Consider the following 26,841-nt stretch of genomic DNA (forward strand, 5'->3'; position numbering starts at 1 on the left):
TTTATAGTCACTAAATGGAAAGACCACCCTCAATCAAAAATAGCTATCCATGTTGTAAGCAATTCGCATGTGTTGGCTCAGATTTCAGAGCCTACCACACTAGATTCTTTATATTATTTAGGTCACTAGGTTGTATAATTTCTTAAATGTCAAGGTGCAAAGGAAGGTTCATAATATTTTTACAGAATTCTTTAGAATTTTTTGAGGGGTAAAACATTAGTAACATGTCTCAAAAAATTATAAGCCTGCGATGTGTTAGTTCGTTAAAGAACATGCTTACTGATGAACTCTGCCTGTCAGTATCTCATGAACAAAAATCTAGCTGTACAAGTAAGAAATATGCCAAGCATGTCCTTAAATTTACAAAGAAGTGAACTTAAACAGTGAATAAACCTATGAATGAAACCTATGAAAAGATGTTTGACCTCACTGATAATCAGAAAAATCAAATTACTTCATAAAGAAAACATTTCAGATTGGAAAAACATTTTAAAAGAGTCTTAACTGTTCCTATCAAGTTTGGGGAGGAATGTGGAAAAACAGGAACTTTCATACAGTATTTGTGGGAGTTAAAATTAGTAACAGAACATCAAAGAGCAATTTGGCATACATAAATGCATAAGTGAATAAATATCATACCTATGACTTGGCATTTTCTTCAAGGAAAACTCCCTAAAGAAATGCTTGCAAATGAACATACAAATGTTCATTTTTTTTATAATGGCAAAATATCAAAAACAGCTTAAACCTTCATCAAAAAGAGAATGAGTTATATTCATATAGTGAACCACTTACTATATAATAGTAAAAATGAACAGAAATGTCAAAATCACCAAATATACACTACATTTCAAAAGCAAACTGCAGATAGAAATGTGGATGCTGAAACCAGGTGTATCAGGTGGATAAAAATGCAAAACAATGCTACTTTAGGGGGCATACATATGTAGCAAAAGTATAAAAAATATTAAGTTGATAAATAACAATTCATGATAATAGTTACCTTGAGGAATGAAGGAAGGGATAAGAATCAAGGTAGGGTTACACAGTATGTTTCCACTGTATCTTTAATGTGTTATTTCTTTTAAAAAAGAAGTATGACAAATCATTAGACTCTTGTAGATTTAGGTGGTATGTATACGGAGAGCTCACATAGTCGGGGAATACAGGCAGACAAAAAAGCAAAACATATCGATGTTAGCTGGCAGTAAGTGGTGTGGAGAAATAAAACAGAGACAGGGGATGGGGAGGGTGGTTAGGAAATGCCTCTCTGATAAGGTGGTATTGCAGTAAAGCTAAGAAGTAAGGAGGTGGGTGGGCCTTAGGGATGCTATGTGGGAGTAACTGTTGTAGATGGAGGGGCTACATCTTGAAAGCCACTAAGGGAGAGTGTTCATCTCCTGTTTCTGAGGAAACTAGGCCAGGGTAGTAGCTCATTTAAATGTATATACCTATAAGCATGTAATACAGCCTAGCCCTTAAATGGAAAGGCTTCCTGCTACTGAAAACTGGTATAAGTATATATATAGTGTTATTTGCTGAATGGGTCTGAAGGGATTGCAAGCAGGGCAGCTGCAATAGTCCTTTGTTCAAAGAGCTAATCCTTTTAAGGAAAGAAGAAACTGTATCAGACTATGAAATAAAACAGCTCATTCTGAACCTGAAGAAACAAGAACTTTCAGTCATCTTCAGGTGTGGCTTAAGAACTGTTAGGACTCAAACACATCAGCTCTTTTGCAGTCGCAAAGCATTTGTACAACACAGATATCTGCCTTTATTTCCTACCTGCTTCACTCTTATTCCTACATACTTCACATGCAGAAATATAAGACTCTAAAAAATTGAATAAGATAACAGCATTTGCCTCAATTTGAGCAAATCTTCAATTCTCAGAAATCCACGAACATTAAAAAAAATGTGAACAAGAAACTGATACAAATAACTCAGAGACTAAATAGATAAATGATCCTTATGGCAACAGTTTATTTAATAAAAGTTGATATTTACAATCCATGAGTTCTTTTAATAAATATGAGCATTTCTTGTGTCTACTTAACATCATGAGGAATGTTAATAGCTTAATAGCTCTGTTTTACTATGACAGAGATAGTTTCTTCTGCATGTTATTTCGTCTGCTTCTCAGAAATCAGAAAAACAAAAACAAAAACAAAAAACAAGCAGAATCCTAAAAATTCTGTAGCTTAGTCTATTTGTAGTAAAACATTTAAAAGTTAAATTAACGTTTGCAAATAAACTTTTGGGTTAAAAAATGCTTCAGATTTTTAAAGGGCTTTAATTAATAATGTATGCCTCCCCCAACTCCAATTTTTTCTATTTGGATATATCTTGATATTTCCTGTTCTCTACCAAATATCCTAGAAAAAAATCAGTATTTTCCAAAGGCTGTCCAGTATCTCTGAAATTTTACATTTCTAGTCTCCACATGAAATAGAGTGTTTGTTCACACCTGCTTCCTTGCCCTAATGTAAACAATTCCTTAAAGCTCAGTCAAGTTGTAAGTTTTTGATCAATGTACATTTTTATGTCAGTTTAACAGACTTGACATAAGAAGAGTAAAACTTCTAAGTACTCCCTTAGGCTTCTAGTTCACTAACAGAGTAATCATAGTCAAGAATAAATAACACTTTATCCAAAACGCACCACTATTATCTGAGAGAATAACACGATAGTAGGAATTACAGTCAGATTATAAGAGAGGTCTCTACTCAAGACCTTTCAGTGTTAGTGAGACAAGGAAGCACTATAGACCAGAAACAACTGTAAGGATAAGAATGCCCTTTCAGAAATCTCAATGACTGGTTAGAACTTACTGGGGTAAAGAGCGGGTAAAAATTCATCTTGGGGAGGGTAGGAGCTTGTGCCTAGGCTGAGAACTGCAGAGTCCTCATTACAGATTCAGATGATGACTATATTGAAAGCCTTGAGCAGATTTTACAAGAAATATGAGACCAAACCAAAGGTAGTATCAATAAAACTGTAATTCTACTAGACAGTGAGGATTGTACCAATAAAAAATTGTGGGGGTGGGGGGAGATCCTATTATTTACAACAGTGCTTGCCCAGTGATCTGCCTCATTGCTCTGTGAGTAGTGCTCTTCAAAGTCCTTCAGTATCCACTGCAGCAAAAGCTATTTAGCACCTTTTCACCTAGGAGCTTGGAAAGTAAGCCCACCTTAATCAGTAAGTTGTAAGTAATATTATACCTCTGCATGATAAACTGGATCCAGTAAATGTTTCCCGCTCCATTCAGCAAATATTTGATAATTACATATTACGTACTTGTCAATATACTAAGCACTGGGGATAACACGGTAAGTAAGAACTTGAGCACTGCCCTTATGGAGTTTGTTTACAGTATGGTTGGAGACAAAAAATAGTAAGCTAACAATAGGAAAAAGCAGGTGCCAAGGAGACAAGTGGTACAGGATGGTACAGGAAGCTATGAGACCCTAGACACTGGGGGATTTAACCTAATGAGAGAGGTCAAGATGTGTGCCTCTGGAAGCCATAAAAAGACACAGGTCTCCCATACTCCCCCTTAGTGACCATGAAAACAGCTTTTTCCTTATCACCTTGGCCCTTTTGGCAGTTATATTCCAAATCCTGACCTCTCCAATCACCTCCATCTTTCACATCAATCAGGGAGGGAGCTCCTTAGCCTGATCAGAGAATACACGTGCAACTCAAATGGATTAGCAGATTACTGGTCAGTGCATCCTCCATCTACATCAATGACCTATAGAAACGTCTCATTTATACCATTTCTCCACTATCATTCATGTTTAACTTCATAAAAGCAAAGTTCAAGGCTTAGACTCAGGAAAGATCTGGGGTTCTATATTCCTTCTGCACTTTCCAAATACCTCAAGAGAAGAAAAGGAAAACTAAGACTGGATAGTAACTAAAAAATGACCCTTTCTACCATCTTTCCAATTTCTTTGCCACCAAAAATTACCCATTCCTACCAACCTCAGTGCTGATAACTGTGTTGCTTTGAGAGAGATCTTAGGTAAGTTTTACTTAGCTGGGTGAATGTTTTCTTTTTAACAACAATTTGGTAAATAAAACAAAGTGCAGAAAATTATAAGAATGAAATTGGCTCTTTGGTCTTCTTTCAGTGATCCACCATAAATGGAAGTAAAAGCTCTTTACGTAGCCCAGGCTGGGTACCAGCTTCCAACATTCATAAGGCAGTTCCCTGAAAATGCATTAACTACCTCTGTCACCTCAAGCTCTCCATTCTTCCCTAAATTGCCTCCTGCCTTCTGCTACTCAGCCTACCCCCACACCAAGAGAAACGCAGGTACTCTGAGTCAAGTGTAAGCATATGAAGTAAAGTTATAAAATGCAACAGAGAGAAATAAAAGGCAGTAGAATAACTTCACTCTGCCCCATCTCCACATTCTACAGAAACTGGATTTTCTTTCCTTTCTTATCTAGGAACAACTCAGCCAGTGTCAGAAAGGGAGTCTGGATGTGCAAAGTTTGAGGTAAGGGCCTTAAACGTAAAGGTTACCTATCTGGTTTTCTCTTTCACCTCCCACTCTGCTGCTTCTCAGGTTAAATGCTGACATGGGTCATCTGGCCTGATCACACTCACTCCCAGCCTTTCCCCCCTCCCCCCACCCCAACAGCTCTTGCCTATTTTGCTCTTCTCCAGGGTCAAGTGAGTAATTTGAGTTAACTGGCATTCACCCATCCTGAAATCTCCTCAGCCAAAACCCAGTTGCTTTTGGAGAGAAGGGAAAGGTTGAGCTCTACTTATATTCACCTATGACTGTCTCCTAACCCTGGCACAGAGAGGTATTGTTACAACAAATTCACCCTTTCCAAAGATCATATTCTCAAGCTCTCATCAAAGCTACTAAGTTTCTAGGGCAAAGAAGGCCAAAGGCTACAGCTTAACTGCTTGCTCATATACATTCTTGGCAAAGCCCTTGCTCCTAATGCAGGGTAGCCCTAAGAGTTATCAGGGACTCCTCTCAGGATTTAGACCTCAGGGAGGCCCGAAGTACAAACTTGTGTCAGCGAATGATCTTGGGAACCTGGGGTGGGAGGGAGGACCTTAACACTTAAGCACCAAAGCCTAACAGGCTCTGCCTGCTATCAGTAAGTACTGTTAACTTCGGAGACAAACTTTCAAAGATGGACATAGCTTCTAACACAGTATCCAGTTTTTTAAAAATTCTTCTACTCCTAACTTCTGTTCTTAAATTGTCTGAACCTTTGCCTAAATACATTTTAACATTAAGGACTTCAACCATTTAAAAAGCCATTATAAAATAAATGTCATTATGTTTATTTTGATGTTCATTTCTAGTTGCTATTTACTCTAGGTACCCATACTGGAATATTGGAACTTCACAGACCAGATAAACTAGTCTAAGAATTTCTAAAGATTCTTCTAATTCTAAGAGTCTATGATCCATGATAGCACAGTACAAGTCTTTTACTTCAGTGGTTTTTTCCTCACTTATTATGGTCGTATGCCCAGAATGGGGGGAAATGTGATTGAAATTGCTATACGCTAAATATTAAACACAATCCCTTCTCAAATTTATGGCTGGAAATTTTAAAATAATTTTAATAACCCTCTCCTATCTTCCTCCTGCCTGAGCCCTCATTTCTAAAACTCCTCTTCTAACCAACGGTAAGGAAACACTGGAGCAAATACATAAGCAGGAGACATGTGGGCAGCCTTCTTCTTCGAGTGTGTTTGGAAATCTGAAGATTCCACCCAAACAAAAATGAATATAAATTTCTGTAATAGTCAGGATAGTCTAGGCAGTGTTACAATAACAACCCCCAAATCTCAGTGACCTAAAACACTTTTAAATCCTTTTCATGCAACAAGTTCAACAGAGCTGTTACCTGAACTCTTTAAGTAGCTACCAACCCTTTCATTGCCAGAAGGAAAGATGTGGGAATATCTCACTAGTGCCTAAGGTTCTGTCCAAAAATGAGCTTATATTCACACTTATATTCACATTTTATTTACCAAAGCAGGTCACCTGGTCACATCTACTTCAAGGCAGTAGGGAAATGAAATCCCAACATGGCCCTGAAGCATGGAGAACCGAGATGTTTTGAACAGCTTTGACTAAAACAGCTTCAGTTCTTACACCCACCAATTATACTTTCATTCAACAAAACCCTGAGTATTTACCAGATGTCAGGCACTGCTTTAGATGTTAAGGTACAGAAAAGGTCTAAATAAATAAATAAATAAATAAATAAATAAATAAATAAATAAATAAATAAATAAAAATCTGGTCTAATAAAGCACATATTCTTAGAACACTGTAGTAGATTGCCCCCATCCCACTAAGCTTTCTTTCTCTTCTCTTTCCTAATAGCACTCTCCCCTTCGCCTTGTCTTTTGCCATCCATCCCCAAGCTCATCTCATCTGATCTTCAAATCCTCTAACTTTCATTTTCTTGGGCACCATTCCCTTCCTCTTTGTTGTAGCTTTATTTTAAAAAATAAAAAGTTTGGGACTAAGTATCTTTACTGACATTTTCTGAGCATAGTATCTGGTACTTAGTAGGCACCTTAAAAACTACTGAATGGATTCATGTAAATGACATATACTACTTGCTAGTAACACATTTTGTAGAAGACAAGCTTTGCCCTCAATTTTTTTTCAGAATCTGATCACATCCTGACCTACCATGTGGGAACAACAGTGATGACTCCTAGATATGGTACTTTCCTTTCCAGGCATTCCCCCAGGAGCCTCACCCTAGGATGAACACACAGGTCTGCCAACACATGAAGAAAGCAATTGATTTCAACCCACTCAGACTGAAGAAACAAAAACACTTCAGCTTTATTACAGCTCCTGGTTTGTTTGCTGAGGTAGTGGAGAGGGGCTGTGCCACTGAAATAGTATCTATATAATCAGATGAGCAGGATTCTGTAAAACGGCTTACTAGCCCATGTGATATCAAGTATGTATCATGAAGATATGCAAGACCTTGACATTACTGATTTTACAGTTCTTTGTCCATCCTAGTAGAGTCTATGGCATCTCACACCACAGCTTTCCAGACTATACATCAAACAGAACTGCTGTCATTTTTGAGCTAACTAACCCTGGTGAGGGTCTGAAGAGGGCCACATTGTGCAAGGCCACACAAAACATTTCTGGACCCTCATCAAATGGAGACAACCACATGCTTGATTAGAGTTTCCAATTTTTAAAAAAAAGATGAAAAGGAATATATGTGCATATATGTATGACTGAAACATGTTGTACACCAGAAATTGACACAACACTGTAAACTGACTATATTTCAATAAAATTTAGAAATTTAAAAAATAGTAATTCAGAATGGCATATAACTTATCTGGAATATCCTTTCTCCTCTCTTTTCACTTCTCATTTTCTCTAGTCCTGCACAAAGCTTGCAAGATAAAAAAAAAATAGTGTTAAGCTTCCTATCACATTCGCACTACAGTTTGTCACTGCTGAAAAATTCCTACCTGGTTTCACTAAACCCATATAAAAGAAAAACAAACAAACAAACAAACAAACAGGCATGAACTAAAGAGATCGCAAGTCTAGTCCAGGATCTGTGGCTAAATTAGCTGTGCAATCAAAGCATCTCACATTTCTATGTCTCAGTTCCTCATCAGGAAAATGATGTAGCTAAACTACATAATTTCTATGGTCTCTTCCAGCTCTAAAACGTTGTAAGTTTAATGAAAGGTTCCAGATTTCCACTTCTGATTGGAATGCAGAAAGTGGCAAGACACCATTACTCTCAACCCTATAAACCATGATAAACTAAGTTAAGTCACAAAATTGTAGGTTTTAAAATACCCATCAGAAAGCTGATGATGCAAAGAACTCTAAATAAATTCCAGATAATGTAAAGCCCTTCATAAGACAAGAGACCATGGTTATTCTTATTCCTGGCAAAGTGGTAAGAGAATAAGAAATTTCCACTAATAAGATTAAGAAGAATCAGCCAAATTTATAAGCAAACTTTAATGACAGCATGTGGATTCAGGTGATGGATTAGAATTCAGAGGAAGTCCAGTTACAAGCCCTACCTGCCAACTCTTCCCCATGGGTCTTCACTGACTGCACAAGTCTGAGGGCAAGGCAAGAAAGCTGAGAGAAAATCTCATGAACCATATGGGCCTCCACTGTGTCCAAGACAGCTGTCCTCTGTAGATGGAGGACAAGACAGGAATTGTGAGATAAACCTCTCCAAGGCACTCTGAGTAAGGCAGATGATATTCTTTCTAAGAAAATGGGCAATAACATGAGGTGAAGAAAACCTGAGGTGGTACTGGAAAGCAAAGAAAATGTCTAAGCAATCCAAAGAGCTGGCAGCTAGGCTGCAAAGTAGAGAACATCAAGGTTCAGAAAGCTGACAGGGCAGAAGTATGTGATAACATAATAGACAAAACTTTCCAAAACTGATCAAAGACATCAACTCACTGACACAGAAGCTCAATGAGTCACAGGCAGGATAAATACAAAGAAACCCATACCTAGGCACATCATAGTTAAACTGCTGAAAAAGGTAGGGGCAGGGTGGGGTGGGGAGACCAAATCTTAAAAGCAACTATGGAAAAAAGAAAAAGTATATACTAGGGAAAAATAATAGGAACGATGGCTAACTTATCATTGGAAACAATGAAAGCCAGAAGACAACACAAACTTTCAAGTGCCAAAAGAAAAACTATCAACCCAGAATTCTAAATCTAGGGAAATACAAGATGAAATAAAAGTATTGATGAAATTGATTAAATAAAAGAGACAAAAGCAAAAATAATTTGTCTCCAGCACTTTCACTACAAAAAATGCTAAAAGATGTTCGTTAGGGTGAAGGAAAACGACACCAAATGGAACCCCAGATCTGCAGAAAAAGTAACTGGAAAATATAAAAAAGCCTAAAAAACCAACCAAAAAAACAATGCACATGTTTAAGTGTCCCTAAGAGACTACTGATTGCTTAAAGCAAAAGTATTAATGTATTGTGGGGTTTATAGCACATGCAAAAGTAAAATACAAGGGCACAAAATGCTAGGAGGTAAACTGAATCATGCAACTGTAAGGTTTGCAGTGTTAGTGAAGTAGTTATATTACTCAAAACAGACTCTGATAAATAATAAAAGGCTCATGGGTTATCTTTAAATACCTTTTCCTTTTTTGGTCTTGATGCTTACTAATAACATGTCCATCAATGGGGAGTAAAGGTAAGGAAAACGAGAGAAAACTAAATAAACCACCAATTTTAAGTAATGATTTATTTTGCTAAGCAGTTTTTGTATGCTTTTACATCAATAACAATATAAACTAACACATTATATTTAAATACCACAGATTCATTGGCACTTCCTAAGAAAACAGAAATTAACCATGTTAATCAAGTTAAATACACATTTTAATTGAAATCATTTTGAAGTGCTCTACTTTCTACTTTGAAACTATACAGTTTTAGGATATTAAAAAACTATATTATGGAATATGGCTCAAAGTTCTAATTTGAAGACAGAACATATCTGGTACACGTTTAGCCTACATTATCAGCTATTATAAAAGTAATTAATGAAAAAAATTGTTTATATTATAAAGGAAGTCACAGCACTGAACACGAGAACAGGATTTTTTTAATATTTGAATTTCAAAAGAACAGAGGAACAATAGCAAGCTTGATTAAGACTGCATTATGTGTGAAGCATACCACTCTTACATTTAATCCTAACAGCATTGAAAAATGGGTCTTAAGATCTTCAGAGAATTTAAATAATGCATTCAAAATCACACATCAGTGAGAGCCAGGATTTGAACCTCAAGGTTGTAAATAAAGCCCATGATCATCTCTCAAATAATAATGTTAACTTACTGACAAGTACATTACACATTCCCTCCCAACCCTTTGATAGTACAGTATACTCTCAGAGACAAGACATTCTTCTGCATAACCAAACTATAGTAATCAAAATTAGGAAATTAACACTAATGCTCAGATCCTATTTAAGTTTTTACAATGGTATCAGTAATGTACTTGGCAAGCCAAAAACCCAGAATCACATGTTACAATGACTATAATGCAATCTTTAACATACTTTTTCCCTTTAGAAGTTTAAGGGAATCAAACAATTTGTACAGTGCACAAAAATTTATTGAGCACTTGGTATGTGTCAGGCATTGTTTGATAGTACAGTGGAGGTAAGACAGTTAAAGTTCTGCTTCCAGTGAGTTTACATTCTAGTAAGAAAAGACTAACAAGTAAACTAGTAACATAACTTCAGGTTTGGCCAAGTGCTATGACTGGGTGGTTTGGAAACGGCCATCTAAGGAGCTGAAATCTGAATGATCAGAAGAATCCAGCATTGTTAAGAGATGGGATAAGAGCGTTCCAAATAGAGGAAAAGGCAAATACAACCTAGAGTAGGACAGAACTTGTATTTTCGAGGAAAAGAAAAGATGCCAGTGTAGCGACAGCATCCTGAGCAAAGGGAGCAGAGGCTGATGTGCAGATAACACTGGACAGATAGAAACAAATACATGAGGTATGATTCTGAATTTTATAACTAAGAGCAAAGGAAAGCTACTGAAGGATTTTAAGCAGACAACTGTCATGGTTTCACTTACATTTTAAAAAGATGATTCTGGCTACTGGGAGGAGAATGGACTGAAGAAGACGGTCAAGTGAAAGCAGAGACCAATTAAAAGCCATTTCAGCTCAATCTGGCAGCTATCACCAAGTGCCAGAAAGCCGAGAGGTACTAGGTCAGGGGAGAAAACTCTCAATGCTATCCACAAGATAATTAAGAAATACTTACTTAACAGGTATTTTTATTTTTTTAAAGTCCAAGTGAAAATATCTTTATTGAGACAAATGGGAAAATGTATATTCTTACAACCTAGATTATTACTGAACATTATTGAACACAGGAGTATCAACCAGAAAATTGGCACTGCTTTATAATAATTACTAAAATAATATCTGGGCATATTAGGAAAGTAGGTAGTTAACAAACATACCATCTTTCCAATTTGTAAATGAAAAAGGAAATTATTGAATTATGCCTAATCAGTTATAAATTACAGCTTAGACTTTAAACGTAGTGTAGGCAAAGATCATCTAAATCTGTGCTGTCCAATATAGTAGCCACTAACTTCATACAGCTCTTTAAGTATAAATTAAAATTAAATTAAAAAATTCAGTTCTGCAGGTGCATTAGCCACCTGTCAAATGCTCAATAGTTACATGTGGCTAGTGGTGATCTCATTGGACGGCACAGAATAGAACATTTCAATCATCATAGAAAGTTCTATTGGACAGCCATTAGATTCTCAATTTTCCTTTTGACTTTTTTCAAGAGGGCCAATGGAAAGAGCAACTCAGAAGACCTAAGTTTTCCAGATCAGTCACTAACCAGGTGAGCAACTGTGTATGCATCACTTAGCAGTGCTTCTAGAAATGAATGTGCATTTCAATCACCCAAGAATCTAGTTAAAATGTAGGTTCTAACTCAGTAAGTCTTGAGATGGGGTTAAGATTCCGCACTTCTAACAAATTCTCAGATGCTGCTAATACTGCTGGTCCAGAAATCATACTGTTAGTACCAAGGTTTTAGATCTCTCCGGGCCTTAGTTTCCTGAGCTGTCAAGTGATGTACCTAGGGCAAGATAATGTCCTGAACCCTCCGTAAACACTAATATTATAGTTTTATGGTTGTACAGAATTAAATGCACACAGATTTCTCAGTCTGCAGAGGCAGTTTCTTCCCCTGAAGTAAACATAAGGATTCTAACAAACATTTTCTGTGATACCGTTTATTTTCCCATGAAAAGACATATCAAATTTAAATGCAGATCAATGGGAAAATGTAATTTGCTATATAAACATTCAACTTCTGTACAACTTTTCAGAAATGGATTTTTTAAAAGGCTGACAGGTATGTAAGACAAAGGGGTATACTATATTTTCCAAATATGCAGTTCATGGAAGAAAAAACCAATGGTAGACTCAGCCCACACCAGTATTAACTTTAAATGCATTAGCTCCACATGAAAAGCAACTCCCAGGAAAAAGTCACTGACTATAGGAACATCGTTTTTGTAAAGTCTCAGTCAGGGCTCTGAGCAATACAACCAACCAAAATCCCCATGCCCCTAGCAGGCCTTAGGGTAACATTAACAACTCACAAAACAGGCTGAAGGAGCCAACAATGCTACAAAGAATTCACTTTTGAGGCATCTTCTTTTAACAGCAGCCCTAGAGTAACACAGTTCAAGAGGGCAATGCAAACAAGGAATTGGATAGCAGTGGTGAGGCTCATGGTTTCATGAGGCAAAATCTCATAGAAAAGACAGGCTAAGATGTCCACCTTGTTTACAAATTCTGAAGTAAGCATGATGGCTAATTACCTACACTTAAAAAAAAAAACTGGAAATACATGTTCAACCTGTAAGAGACAGGATGCTTTTGAAAATCTACAATCCTTTTATATTTTTTATTTCCTTTAGAAGGAAATTAAAAGTTTGAATTAAATGTTATTAAAGTTCCTTTATATAAGTCATGCAATGTTCTTCTAAAATCTCTCCAAAGATTTAATTTACATTAATACACTTTACTGCCCACAAAACTCTTCAAATAATTTTGAGAAGATAAGTATACAAATAAAAACTTGGGAGTGGGAAGTTTTTTTCTTCTTACTTTTAAAACAAACTGCTGTTCTCAATCTTTTTTCCCCTCCTTAATTTTATTTTATGCCAACCTGATAAAAAATGGCTTTCTACAATCAGTCAAAATATTTTATTACCAAATTTCAACGAAAGTCCTAAATTTGGAACTGTACATTCAGCTTATCTTAGAAAAAGATTGATGAAAAATCCTGCCTATAATAATACCTGTTTCAAGCTGTCTTTACAAAAACAGCAAATTCCTACAGATCAAGAGAAAGCACCACATATAATTCCATCAGAATGAAATGCTCATAGGTTCAGAGCTGTACCTGATTAAATACTTCTGTGCTTTTACAACTTATTTAAACTAATTTCTATACATTATAAAGATAACTTTTACATTACCAATGGGAAAAAATGTTAATTTTGATTCACACCACAAAAGTACTATTCTTTGTAAATAATTGATAAGAAACCTCTCTCAATAATAACTAAGGAGCTGTTAGTATCAATTTAAAAAATTTTTTTAGTATCAAATATTTAATTGCAGAAACAGGACATAAATTAATTCTATCTTTCCTCCCAGCAAATACTACAAAATTCCACCTGCGAGATACATGATATCCTTTTAAAATGCAATTTAAGAAGCCATTTTTTTTTTAGAAAAACTGTGGCTTCTCTATGAGAATTATAATGTAGACAGAAGCATTTTAGCCTATCATTTAAAAAAATACAGCGTATAAAAAAAAAAAGGGCCACGTAGCAGTCCGTGGGCAGGATGAGTCATCACCCAACTCAAAACTTGCAGCACTTCTAAGCTTCCTCCTACCCGACCCCATCCCCTTCAGCAATGTACCCTGAGTCAGCAAACCTTACTATTTTGTCAGTTATGAACTCTCATGATGCTTAAATTAACTTACGCAAAATGCTGCAACACTTTTAGTACCGACACTTGTCATCAGAACATATGCTTTTTCTATTACAAAATTAACTCATCTTCACATCAATCTTCTCTGGATTCGTTCTTAATCATAGAAAGGTAGCAAACATTTTTAGTCCCATTTTGCAAATAATAACTGCAAAATATGCTCAAATATAAAGGTTTTTATAAGCAGTTCTTCACTTGCCAGAGCTTATTTCTGAATAGTAATACTTAGGTGATTAAAACATGTCCTGCTCAAAACTAGCATATTTCTTAGATGACTACAATTACTGAATTTAGAACACCAACAAGCAATTGTACAAGTTTCATAAGGCAATTCTTATTAAGTGATGTAGGACATACATGTGAAAGAACCTTATGCTCCTTGGCACTTAGCAACCCCTTCATAAACATGTGTGAACAATTAAGCCTTAAAGAAATGTAAAGTTTCTCCCACCCAACTAGAAATTATATTTCAAACGTTAAAATCTGACATTTCTAAGAACTCGAGAGACAGTTCCCTTTCAGGGCCCAGCCCTGTTTGGACCCTACATTCTTCTAGTCAGATTATTCTTTCCATCTCAGTCTCCCAACGTTGAAAAGAGAAGGCATGTCCAATTAGAACTTTAAAAAATAACAAGGCTATAAAAAGAATTAAGCCATCAGAAAACTACTGAAGCTGTTTTCACTTCATTCTGTCCCCTGTTCATTTTTCTTTGCCCTCGACAAATCATCTTGTATCCGTAAAAAAAAAAAAAAAAAAAAAAGTTAATACGAAGAATGAATTTTAGCATTTCTTGTATTGGAGGAAAGAACATGAATTTTGCTGCAAATGCAGCAGGCTTCTAATTCCAACTCACCAGCTTCCCTTTCCTGGACTTTTTCCAATGAGCAAGCAAAAGAAAAAAATAAAACAGGAAAGGAATCAAAAAGATCATGCTTCATAGAGCTCCCACATAACACCTGAACCAATCGAGTCTCACTAAGCCAAGGAACAAAAGGCGGCCAAGGCACCTTTACTTCTCAACGCACCTCACCAAGTCAGAGAAAAATGCACAGCGAAGCGAGGAGGCCCCTTTTTAGGGAACTGACAAAACAAGTTTTCATTTGGGGGCTTTCACAGACCCCCGTCGCTCAACGTCCCGGACGCAGCTCAAGCAAGGCTGAAGTAGAAGCGAGGAGGAAATTAGGAATTCCGATTCGGACCAGTTTTCTGTACCTGATTTATGGTTAGACTCAACTCGGGCAGAGGACTTCAGGGCTCTGAGCAGAGCCGTGTGAGCCGCGCGCGCGCGCGCGCCCTACGCAATTTGCCGAGTGCGCCGGAGACTTTGCCCGGCCGGAGTCAGCTGAGGCCGAGTCACCCGAGTGGGATGGGGGAGGAGACGCGGGAGCATTTCGAAAGGCAGCGTGCCAGGAAGGCGAGACTCCGCGCCACCTCACGCTCCCCGGGCGGGCCGGCCGGCCCTCCCGGCCACCGCCCCGCGTGCGCCGGCCCCGCCGGGCTCCGAACCCGCGGAACCGGGCGCAGGCAGCGGTGCCACAGCCGGCAGGCGGGGCCCCGGGGCCGGCGGCGCGACGGGGCCCGACCCGGCGGCCGGCGAGGGGCGTGCCGGGTGGGAGGGGCGCGCCGGCCGCTCCGCCGGCCCCACGCGGGGACCCCGGCCCGCCGCCCGCCGGCCCGCGCGGGGACGCGCCGGCCAGGCCCGAGCGGGCGAGGCGGCGGGAGGGCCGGGGGCGGGCGGGAGACGGAACAAAAGCGCCTTTGTTGAGCGGCGGCCGCCGGAGGGTCACACACAATGGAGGAGGGAGCCGGCTCCGCCGCCGCCGGGCCCGCCGCGGCGCCCTCCCGAGCCGCCCCGGCGGCGCTCCCCGCACACGTACACACACATACTCACGGGACTTCTCCGACTCATCGAGGGAGTGCGAGGCCCACAGACAGCCCCCAGTGTCGGCTCAGGTCTCCGGCTGTGCTGGCGGCAGCGGCGTCTCCGAGGCTCTCGCTTTGCCGCAGTCGCCGCCATGTAACCCCGACCCGCGAGAGAGGGCGAGGAAGAGGGGGCGGGGCGTCCTGGAGGCACGCCCCCTCACGTCACAGGCTCACTCCACGGGTTCCCCCGCCCCCGCCCGGCCCAGCGCGCCGGCACGCGCCGGAATTTCCAACGCCCGTGACTGGGCTCCGTGCGCGGCGGGGGCGGTGGGAGAGGCACGCGGGCTCGTCTGCTGCCTCCGGTGGGCGGGGCCGGGGGGCCGGCGGGGAGGTGAACTGACGGGCCCTATTTGCTCCATTACCTGCCCCAACACTAGAGCACAAGGTGATCAAACTCTTTGGAAGCATTTACTGCGCACCTACTACGTGCAAGCCACTGGGCAACCTAGAGGAGTAGGCTTTCGTCCCCGTCCATGGGGACCTGGAAGGCAACAGCTGACGAATAAGACAAACACGTTAAAGGTCAAGTGTTAAGGTTTCTAAAGAACACCGGTGGCTTTTCAGCTGGATCGGAAGGAACCCGCATGATCAGAGGAGATGAGAGGGTACCTGTTCCTAGGGAGGGAACAGAATGAGCAAAGACAGGAAGGAGAGCACCTGGCTTGTTGCAGGAACTGGGACTAGGCCGATATGAGGGAAGCGTAGAATTTGGGCAGGGATATACTGTGAGATAAGTGGGAAGCATAGATTGGTTGGTGCCTTCATGGGCCCACTTGGACAAACAGCAAGCTGATTTTATGTATCATGGCTTATTGAATCCAAAGAGCCTTTCCAGTGTTTATGTAAAATTTATCTAGGTATTTATGAAATTAGAGACGCAGGTCAACGTATTTTTTCAGTGACTTAACCATCATTCCATATGAGAGCCAAATGTTTGGCAGCCCTTTATCCATTATTATGCACATCTTCAAGCTTCAAGCATGAGGCAAAGACCACTTCAAAGATCACACAGTGGCTTCAAGTTAAGTGTTGGGATGGTGCTTGAATGTTTTATATTTTTTGTATTTAAAACAATGCCATCTGAGTACCAGGTGTGCAGAGTACGTGGTGAGTAGAGAAAACCAAGAGAAAGGGGAGGCTTGTGCCAACCACAAGATTTCTTATTTGTGGATGCAGCCTCTCTGCAACAGAAGCTCCTTACCCATGACCACTATATATCCCTACTCTCCCTGCTCTAGGCTCCCCTGAGATTCCAACACCATTCCTCCCCATCCATCAATGTTTGATCACCATGTGGAGGGGGGTGGTGAATAAACAATAAGCATTGTGCCTTCCCTCAAGGAGCTTATAATGTGTCAGCTCCTGACTTCCATCAAAGAACTCCAAAATAACCTGTTGATCAAGCAAAGCCAAATTTATTGCTTACAGGAGTTAAGAGAGACCACTGTGTGGGCAGAGTCTTATAGTAGCGTCTCAAAGAGGAGGTCAAGAGTGGGATAGTTTCAGGGGCTCTGAGTTAGGATAGGTCTTTCAATGAAAGCATGATTAAGATTGGGTTAAATCTGTCATATAATCCTTTAGGATTAATAAACACAGGGAGGGGCGAGTTTTGAATCAAGCTAGAGTTAACAGTTGTTTGATAAACCCAGTGGAGTAATCTTGGTAAGGAGGAGGCTATTTTCCCTGAGGAAAGCTAGGTCACTAGGTAGTCTGTTGTTCAGATAAATGGATTTCAAGGAAGTTCTTGACACTGCAGTCAAGTTATGTGCAACTTCATCTATTTAGGCAAGAATTTCTTGGAATTAAAGTCATGTTTATGCAGATGCTGGAGTTGTAAAATCATGTTAATGTAGTCAGTTTTAGTTCTTAATCCTATTGTGTGGCTATAAATAGTTTATATTCTCTTAAGTTAAGTAGTTTTTCAAACTGCCTTGTATAGTGAACCATTTTGGTGGATTTATGGTCTTTATTTTTGCTTACTGAAATAGAGCAAAAAAAAAAAAATTAGAGGGCATCACCTGTAACAAAGGGTAAAATTTGTGTTGTGAAACGTTTGGTTATGTATCATATTCCAGCAAATCTAAAATGTCATCAATTATGACATGCCATTATTTTACGTACTATTAAGCAAAAACTGGGGGAGGGTATAGCTCAAACGGTAGAGTGCATGCTTAGCATGCACAAGGTCCTGGGTTCAATCACCAGTTACCTCCTCTAAAAATAAATACATCTAATTACCTTCACCCTACACACCAAAAACAGAAGAAACCCAAGTAAAATAAAATACTGGCTTAAAAAAAAAAGCGAAAACTGTACTTCTTTGATAACTACGTAAGTTTAGAAAGCTACAGCTCTAAACGTTGTTAGAAACAATGAACAGTACATATATGTAAATTAAAAAATATATATGCAGTAAAAAAGAAAATCTATCAAGGCATTAAAGACATGGAGGAAACTTAAAAGACATATTACTAAGTGAAAGAAGTCAGTCTGAAAAGCCTACAAACTGTATGATTCCAACCAAATGACATTCTGGAAAAGGCACAGCTACAGAAACAATAAAAAGATCGTGGTTTCCGTGTGCTTGGGGAGAGGGAGGGAGGGAGGAATGAATAGATGGAGCACAGGGGATTTTTAGGGCAATGCAATTATTCTGTATGATACTATAGTGGCAGCTACATGTCATTATGCATTTGTCAAAGCCCATAGAATGTACAACATCAAGAGTGAACCCTAATGTAAACTATGGACTTTGGTTGATAATAATGTGTCCATGTTAGTTCATCGATTGTACCAAATATGCCACACTGAGGAGGGATGTTGAGGGTAGAGGAGTATATATATATATATATATATATATATATATATATATATATATATATATATATATATATGGGAGTTGGGGGGGGTATGTGTGAACTCTCTGTATTTTCTGCTCAATTTTGTTGTGCACCTGAAACTGCTCTAAAAGAATAAAGTCTTTTTAAAAACAGCGAAAAGAATCAAAATAATAATAGCCCATTGCCACATCCTGATTTCAGAGATATTAAAATGGAAGAAATACTTCTTAAAATTGAGGGAATATATGATAGATATAAATGTGCCAGTTGGATCACGATGGCCCTGTTTACTGCTTGTTATTGCTATGAGCTCTACTATTGTTAAGAGTTTGAAAGCCACTGTTGCAGTGGATGAATGTGGGAAAGGAACAGGTAAGTACACCATTAGGCAGCATGTGATGGCTGCTTCCTGAGCAGAGATGCAAATTACCTGCTGTTGTTGGAAGGAACAGTTGACAAGGACTGGGGACAGCAGGAAAATTTCAACTAGAAGACAGAGTATTTGAGCCGGGCTTGATTCCATCAGGAAGTATGAAGAAAAAGATGTTTCGAGATGAGAGGGCAGAATGTACAAAGGCATGAATGTGCTGGGCACACTGGGAGAAGTCCGACAAGCCCAGGGGAATGAAGGCAAGTCAGCACCAGACTGAGAAGGCCTTGATTGGATGCCAGGACTTTTGGATTTATGCTAAAGGCAGAAGGAGAGGCGTTGAGATGATTCAACTAGTATTTTAGAAAGAACCGGAAGGGTGGATTAGATGAGCAAGAGGCTGGCGGCAGGGAGAGGGCAGGACACATTGTTTTTTTCTGCCCTGCACTCATTCTACCTTACTCTGGTAACAACCCTCTGATGTCCTTTAAGAAGCCACCCTTTCCTGTGTAAGTCAGAGTTCCTTCTGTTACAGTGGCAGAAAACCCAATCTAAATTCTGGCTTAAGCATAAGAGAAAGAGACTGTGTCTCTATTGGGCACAGAAAGGGGATGACAATATAAGTGATATTCTTGGGGCCAAATCAACTGGACCTGATGAATGCTTAGATGAGTGAGGGGTAAGTGTTGAGTCACCCAGTTGCTCCCATTCTGCCCATGTGAGTTTAAATTCCCTCATGAGGCTACTCGTTTTCATCTTTTTCCAATTTGATTACCATCTTTCTATGAAAATAAACTGTCAATATTTTTTTATTTTCAAGATGGAGGGAAAAGCAGATTTTAGAATTGTAGACCACTAAGCTTGATGCCAATCTTTGGAATTTTTCTGGTGTAGATCATTGAACACAGGGTGTTAGGGAAAATGTAACAGTTAGTAGGAATCGTCATGGATTGTTTTCAGGTAAATCGTGACAAGGAAATACTAGTTCCTTTCTTGATAGGATCATTACATTACTAAACAAAGATGTCAGTCATTTCACAAAGTCAAGACACCTTATGATTAAGATTGAGAAATATGGGTTTAGATTATTGCAGAGAAAGGGTGATTCAAAGAGTCCTGATTACTGGAGTGACATTAATCTTGAGGCCTCAAGCTCTCAAGAAAAACTACAGATTTGTCCCCCTTTGTCTGTACCTGAGTAATACATTTATCAATGTTTGAGCTAAGATACCGAATTTTAGAACTCAGATCAGAATGTGATAGATGACAGAATAGCTATTCAAAATCATGATTTTTTTTAAAAAGAGGTAACATTTGGCTGCAAAAAATATGTAGTATTTTTTGTTCAGAAAATTTGAAAAGGGCCAGGATTTGGGAGACTTAGCTTGACCTCGTAATGTGACAGTAAGTTACAGATACTCATGCAGTGTGAGCAGCCACCAAAATAACAAAATGTAGACTGTGTTAATGCAAAACAGTGTTCAAGTCACAGGGGTACCAGACCTGTGCTATTCAGCTCAGGACTTCTGGACTTACATGTTCAAATATAGATACCACATAAAAAAAGCTACCTTGCATAACAAGTCAGAATTCATTAAGAAGAGACATCCAGGGAGACTGTGGAAACCATTTTTTCTATGAAGAAAAGATGAGGGGATTGGGTCTGCTTAACCTGCAGAAAAGCAATTTGCTAAAGGGAACATTGTTGCAGAGGAGAGAGGGAGAGAGTAGATTTATTCCATGTTGCACTGGAGCTCAGATCTAAGACCATCAGGAGGGCTACTTCAGAGAGGAAGATACTGGCTCAGCATAAGAAAGGACAGTTTTGGGTATTGGAACTGAGCCACAGTGGACAGGACCTCCTGGTGAAGTGAGCTCTACATCACTGGAAGCAATCAATCGGAAAACAGTGGCCACCTGTCAGGGATGCTATAAAAGGAATTGCTGGGGGTAGGAGGGGCCTTCAGAGAGGTGATAACATCCAAGGTATTCTCTAACTTGAAGCTTCTGTGTGTCAGTGTGTCTACTCAATTTAAAATGATTGCTTTCGTAGACATGATTTCTAAAAGAACACATTATAATTTGTTTTGTAAACAAAACAACTTTCCACTGAAGAAATTCATTGCCAAGTACAGTTGATTATTGTTGTTTGTAGTAGTTATGTTCTATAAAGCCACTTGGAACACTGAGTTAGTGCCTGCTGATTATTACCATTGTTTTATTACCAAGCAATTATTAGCATTGCTTCTAAGGAGAATACAGGATTAGGTTCCTGCAAGCCTCTAGTCCCATGTTTACCAATTAGTTAATATATAACCTTGTTTTATGTCTGTTTCTGTTTAAAGACATTTTATTTAATATATGTTGTTGACTCATTAATACTGAATGATGGCCAACAGCACTGTAATTCATGGTGAATGAAGCTTATCTTACATATGTATTTTCTCAAAAAGGCATATCACAGCTCCCTTACATATAGGGACACTAGCCAACACATCAGTACTATGCTTACGGGCCATTTTAAACAGCTAAAACAAAAAAAACAAAAAATGCAAAAACATGGTGCTAGATAGACCACAGGAAGGACATTTGTTTACAAAATGAGAATTGAAACAAGAAGGCAGAGTGTTGCCTCATTCAACCTCAATGGGGACATGCACATAGGGCAACAATTTTTTTTTTACCACTCTGCATGTCCCAAAATGACTGTGGAAATGTTGTGAGTATTGGTTTAGGGGTTACATATAAATTTTAGCAAGTAAACAAATTTGCAATCTGTGAATAATGAGGACTGACTACAGTTAAAGCTTTGAAGAGAATGCTTTCAGTCAAAATCCATTAAAGATGGATGTGAAGTTCAGTCACCGGCAGATCACATGAATGTGTTTTGAAGTAAGAGACACCTGTAAATGAAAATCAAGGATCCTGCACTGATGAACTCGTCTACAAAACAGAAACAGACTCGCAGACATAGTAAACAACCTTATGGTTACCGAGGGGAAGAGGGTGGGAAAGGATAAACTTGAGAGTTTGAGATTTGCAAATATTAGCCATTATATATAAAAATAGATTAAAAAAAAACAAATTTCTTCTGTATATGAAATTTCTTCTTTAATGAAAAAGAATATGAAAGCAAATATATATGTATGTATACACATGACTGGGACAGTGTGCTGTACACCAGAAGTTGACACGTTGTAACTGACTGTACTTCAATAAAAGAAAAAGAAGAAAGAAAATCAAGGATTGTGTATTTAACTTGATGGAGCAACAAAGAGCTTACAGCTCAGAATAGTAATAGCATTTATCAAGTAGCCTGTTTCAGGTAAATACTTTATAAACATTATGTCATTCTCTTAGGCTATGATAAATAAGATTCTGTAGAAAACTTGAAATAAGCTACTAAAATTTTTAAGATAAAACCTGGTAACAAAAATCTCTGAAAAATCTGTACACTTTCTAAATAATGGTTATGTAACTAAATACTTAAATGTACTGGGAAATACCTACTGGTGTAATTTTATAAAAATAAGTAAAGTCTCCTCCCTGTAATTTATCTGCCTTGGAAGTCAGTATTTTCTGGAAGTGAGATAAATTTGTAGAAATGGTAGAATTAAACTGCTGATACAATAGTTGTAGCTCCCTTTTCTCTCTCTTTTACAAACACACACTTTTTAAGAGGAGCAGGGAAATGGTAACACTCGGCTTTAGGGAAATTTGGTCCAAAGTTGTTTTTTTTTCTTTTCGGGGTGGGGGAGGCGTAATTAGGTTTACTTATTTTTAATGGGGGTACTAGCAATTGAACCCAGGACCTTGTGCACGCTAGGCATGCACTCTACCACTGAGCTATACCCTACCAAAAGTTTTATCTGTACTCTGTTCATCCGCCTCCTGTCTTGAATGCCCTGTTAGACTGAGGGTATTAGATGCTCCTCAATCCTGGAGATAGTCTGTATTTTTGAAACTTGAACTCTTGAGACCACAAAGTCCTCTATAATCATCCTTAGTTTTTGAGAACAGCCTGGGCCTCCACCCATGACCAATGCAAAGGTGCCCCTCAGCCCACGCACAGAGTGATAAATGTTTTACTTGTGGGGACAAAGCAGCTTTCAGTACACAAGGTCATTCCCCTCCTTTTTGCCCTCCAAAATAGCCAGCTATCTGTCGTTTGGGGAAGAAGGTAATCACTATCTGTAACTCTAAGTAAACTTGTGCTGAAGATTTGTTTACAATCCGTCATTCTGAGTGCTTGTTAGCAACTAGTATACAATGCGGTTTAGTAGGTCTGCCTTCCACAATCCCATCTCCTTCTATTTGATGTATTTTGCCAGCTGGTAGTTACCACCACTGGAACACCCTTGCCTGAAGATGTCATCCCCAGAGGGCTGTACCCGCCTCTAGAGTCCTGACTGAAGCCTTCACTGTTTCTAGCTGTGCTGTTCTGAAAGGAAAATGGCCAGGCCCTCAGGAGGCTTGAGATCCACCTGCCCATTCTGGGTCGCTCTATCCCTGTGAATTCCCACCCCAGGCTACCAGAGGTCTCCCCCTTTGCCCTCCCCTCCATCCCCTACCCAGGGCATTATGCAGGACCCCATGCTCAGGAAGAACCTGTGTTTGGTTTAATACACTGCTATTGCCATCTTGAAATTCCTAATTTATCTTTGAACTCATGTTTTGTAGTGCAGTTGGATGGGACAATGGAGCATGCATGTCTACTGCTCCTTGCCACCCCATTCACATAGAGCCTTCTCAGTGCCCCATGAGCACAGAATTCTGGAGGACCCACTATGCTTTGGGGTTCAGTGAAACAAAGCAAATAGGTACAAGTTGTGTTATGTCTACAACCAAGTTGGGGTGCTGATAGCTTGGAGAAGTTGTGCTTTCCAGTGGAACCAGAACTTGCTTCAAACACAGGAAGAAGGCAGTGGCATTCTAAGAAACACAGAAGACCAAGGAACGCTGTCATACCCTTTCTTGTGTTACTTCCCCATATTAGACAACCGTCTATGCTGAAAACATTTTTCCTTTCAACCCTTTCTTTCTCCTCAGTAAGTCAAAGGTAGAAAGTGTTGGCAGAATGTGTGTGCATATCAAGAAGTGAAATAGTACTGGTTAAGTGAGTTTTCTGCAGTGTTTTCCACTGCTCTGGTGAGAACAAAATATATATACACGTAAGAGCTGCAACTTAGAAATTGTATCATTTTCGTGTTTTCACATAAGAGTTACTCATATTTGTATTTCAAACTAGCATTGCACAATATAAAAATTAACTATAAAATTCATGCTGACAACCAATTTTTAATTTTTCCTTACTTAGAATGATATTAGTTATTATTATTGACTCTCTAAATTAAACACCATGACAAGTCAAGAGAGAGACCAGAAGAGAGGAAAAAGTCTTTATATTTCAATACCTTTAGCTCCATCCATTGTTTTTTCTACTTTTCGATCAAGAGGCCCCAGAAATTATGTAGCCAGCTTTGAACCACTTCCCACCCCTGAAAGAGTCCCAACAGCCCTACTCTGAGAAGGTGGGTTGGGGAAAGACTCCACACCTGCCCCACCCTCTTCCCTGACAGGGCTAGGGCCCGAGAGGTGCCAGGGGTAAGGCATCCAAAGCTGCTGCGGCCCCAGCCGCCCACACGCAGGAGCTGCATTTCCTGTAGTAAACACACTGGCTTCTACTCACGGAGGTAGGAAGTGGGGGAGGAAGGAAGTCCTTGCTCTACTGCTGGGGCACATTTTCCCACAGAAACAATGTGTGGGTCACAGTTCTCAACCTCTCACAGTCGAGCTGCTTCTGGGATAAATGGGCTTCCACGAGTTGGCCTGAGAACCTAACCAGTATTTGGCACATCATTTCTCTAGGGAATATGCATTTTCAGTTTCAAACAGCTAAGTTAGAATTCAACTTTGGGAACATAAGTCAGTCATACAGGGACTATCTATATTTTTCCTAGCTCAGAAGAAATCCTGAGACCACAGAAATGGATGGTATCTCTAAGACCCAGATAAACAACTCAACATTAAGAAGAAGGTGATTAATAGTAATAACTTCACTTTATCCTCTGGGTGGCATGAAGAGTTGATCCTTCAGATTTTCAGCTTGAAGAACTTGATTGCAAGTACACCAGGGTTGATTGATCTCTGGCCACCAACACATACCAACCAAACCCAAGAAACTCTGCACTGTAAACCAGATGCCAACCCATTAAGAACACAAGAAAAACTGCTGACTTGGGCTAAAGATTCATCCAGTCTGGTATTCTCTGACAATGATTGTGAATTTCCATGTTTTATTCACTCTAAGCTCTAGTGTTGAATATAGTGTCCTCCTGATAAAATGTTGAAAATAAAGTGTTTTTGAATATTGTAATTACCCTGTATGACATTAAACTTCAGAAAGGTAAATAAGGATTTTCTCCAAATACTCACTTACTTAATCCTGTGTTTAAAGCAACTTTCTTCTTAGGGAACCTATTTGACTATTTTAGCTGCCCTTTTCTATGACCTGGTATATTTACTAGGCTCTTCTTTAAGGTTTTGGGGTAGAATTAGATGCATGATACCAGGCATAGCTTCATCACCATTTTGTCGAATATAGGACAAAACAGTGCTTTCAGTTTTGTTTTCCACATTCTTAGCAAGGAGGCCTACTGTTTTATTGTTACGTGACTTGAGAAAACAGTCAACAATAACTTGTGGTTCTGTTTCTTGGAATAAATCATAGCTCCAAGCTCATTTTCTTTCAAGTGTCCTTCAGACTAACAATCCTAAAAGCATTATCCACAATCAGTTCAGAATGCAACTCATCTGCCATACTTCTGTCCATTCACATAGCTTTGTGCAATTTATCTTTTCTTCAATTTAGTTCCATCTGCTTGGTGGTTACTACTCTGGAGAGCTTAAGGGCATCTCAGCCCAGTCACTTTTCTTACATGAGCCCACTTTCAGACAGCCTATGAAAGTCTGAAACAAGGCGAGTCCCCTAGCAGTAATCCTTGCGGACTCCACTCTGAAATCAGAAAGATCCATCGGCTATTCTGGCACCAACAGCAGTCAGCAGACCCAGGTACTGGTCCCCGTTCTACCACTTATTAGTTGTCAGAGTCCAGGCAAGTCATTTAATCTTATCATTAAAATGCCTCACCTCCCTTGCAGCGCTGTTCCAAGATTTCACGAGATAATGTGTGTGAAAGCACTCTGAAAATGCTAAATGACAGCATAAATAAGGGGTGCTATTAATATCTCCAGCCAGAAGCTTGCCTGTCTAAACCATGGTTTCCTGAAGTTAAGCCAGCTCTCTCTCCTTCCATTCAATTCATTCCACAGATAGGCTTTAAATGCCTACTTCACCCAAGATAGAACATTCTCCCCACTTTTTGAGTAACTTTGACTTCAGGTAGGGCTTTTCTTCAACGTTTACTATGTAAATTGGTAAAAACTTTTTTGTAAATGTCGCATTCACTGTTTCCATGCTTATTTATCCCTCAAAGAAACGTGGTTGAATAGTGAGGCAGGAGGCATGCCGCAGCAAGCTGCAAAGGTGGAAGGCGGAACGGTCTCTGCCTGCGTCTCCCACAGAGAGCAGGAGTGCCTTCTACTCAGCCCAGGAAAGTCAAAGGGAAGTCAGACAGAACACAGCTGACGGCACAGGGACAAGGGGACAAGGAGGAACCGTATACAACCTCTCAGATGCCAACAGTCAATATTATAAGAAACAGATTTACTTACATGAAAGCGGCGTTAGGACAATCTAATTTAGCTGGTGGTCCATCCAGGAAAGGAAAATTTCTTCCAGTTTTACAGGCTTCCAAAGGTTTATAAATACTGTTTTCAAAGGGAAAATAAAAGGCAAATGTTTCTTGGGGAAGAGGGAACAAGACAAATTTTTGAAAAATGATTTAGCTGTACAGCAGGTTATGAAGGAGGGAAAAGGAAGAGATTAAAATGATTCTTTCCCTCCTCCCTCTGTGACTCAGAGATTAATTTTAAAAATAATCTTCATCCCCGAATGGGAAGCTGAGCAAAGACTCACATCTTCACATTCCAAGTTCCATTATGGCCTTGGAGAGGAAAGGCACAAAAGGAAGAGGCAGATA

At 39.5% G+C, this 26,841-nt stretch overlaps 1 protein-coding gene across 4 annotated transcripts in view; it reads right to left on the reverse strand.

The window, feature by feature from the left end:
- MAPK6 (mitogen-activated protein kinase 6) overlaps window positions 1-26,614 on the reverse strand; it is a 39,209-nt gene extending 12,595 nt beyond the window's left edge. The window contains exon 1 of one of the 4 annotated variants that reach the window (XM_032481183.1): window positions 26,474-26,614. The gene's annotated coding sequence lies outside the window, so the exon portion shown is untranslated. Of the gene's footprint in view, window positions 1-14,631; window positions 14,769-14,818; window positions 14,962-15,497; window positions 15,661-26,473 lie in introns of those variants that run through there. The other 3 variants (XM_032481182.1, XM_006177852.3, XM_032481184.1) reach the window with 3 other exon arrangements.
- Between the last annotated feature and the right edge of the window lie 227 nt (window positions 26,615-26,841).

The sequence above is a fragment of the Camelus ferus genome, chromosome 6 (genome assembly GCF_009834535.1).
Source record: "Camelus ferus isolate YT-003-E chromosome 6, BCGSAC_Cfer_1.0, whole genome shotgun sequence".
NCBI classification, from domain to species: domain Eukaryota; kingdom Metazoa; phylum Chordata; class Mammalia; order Artiodactyla; family Camelidae; genus Camelus; species Camelus ferus.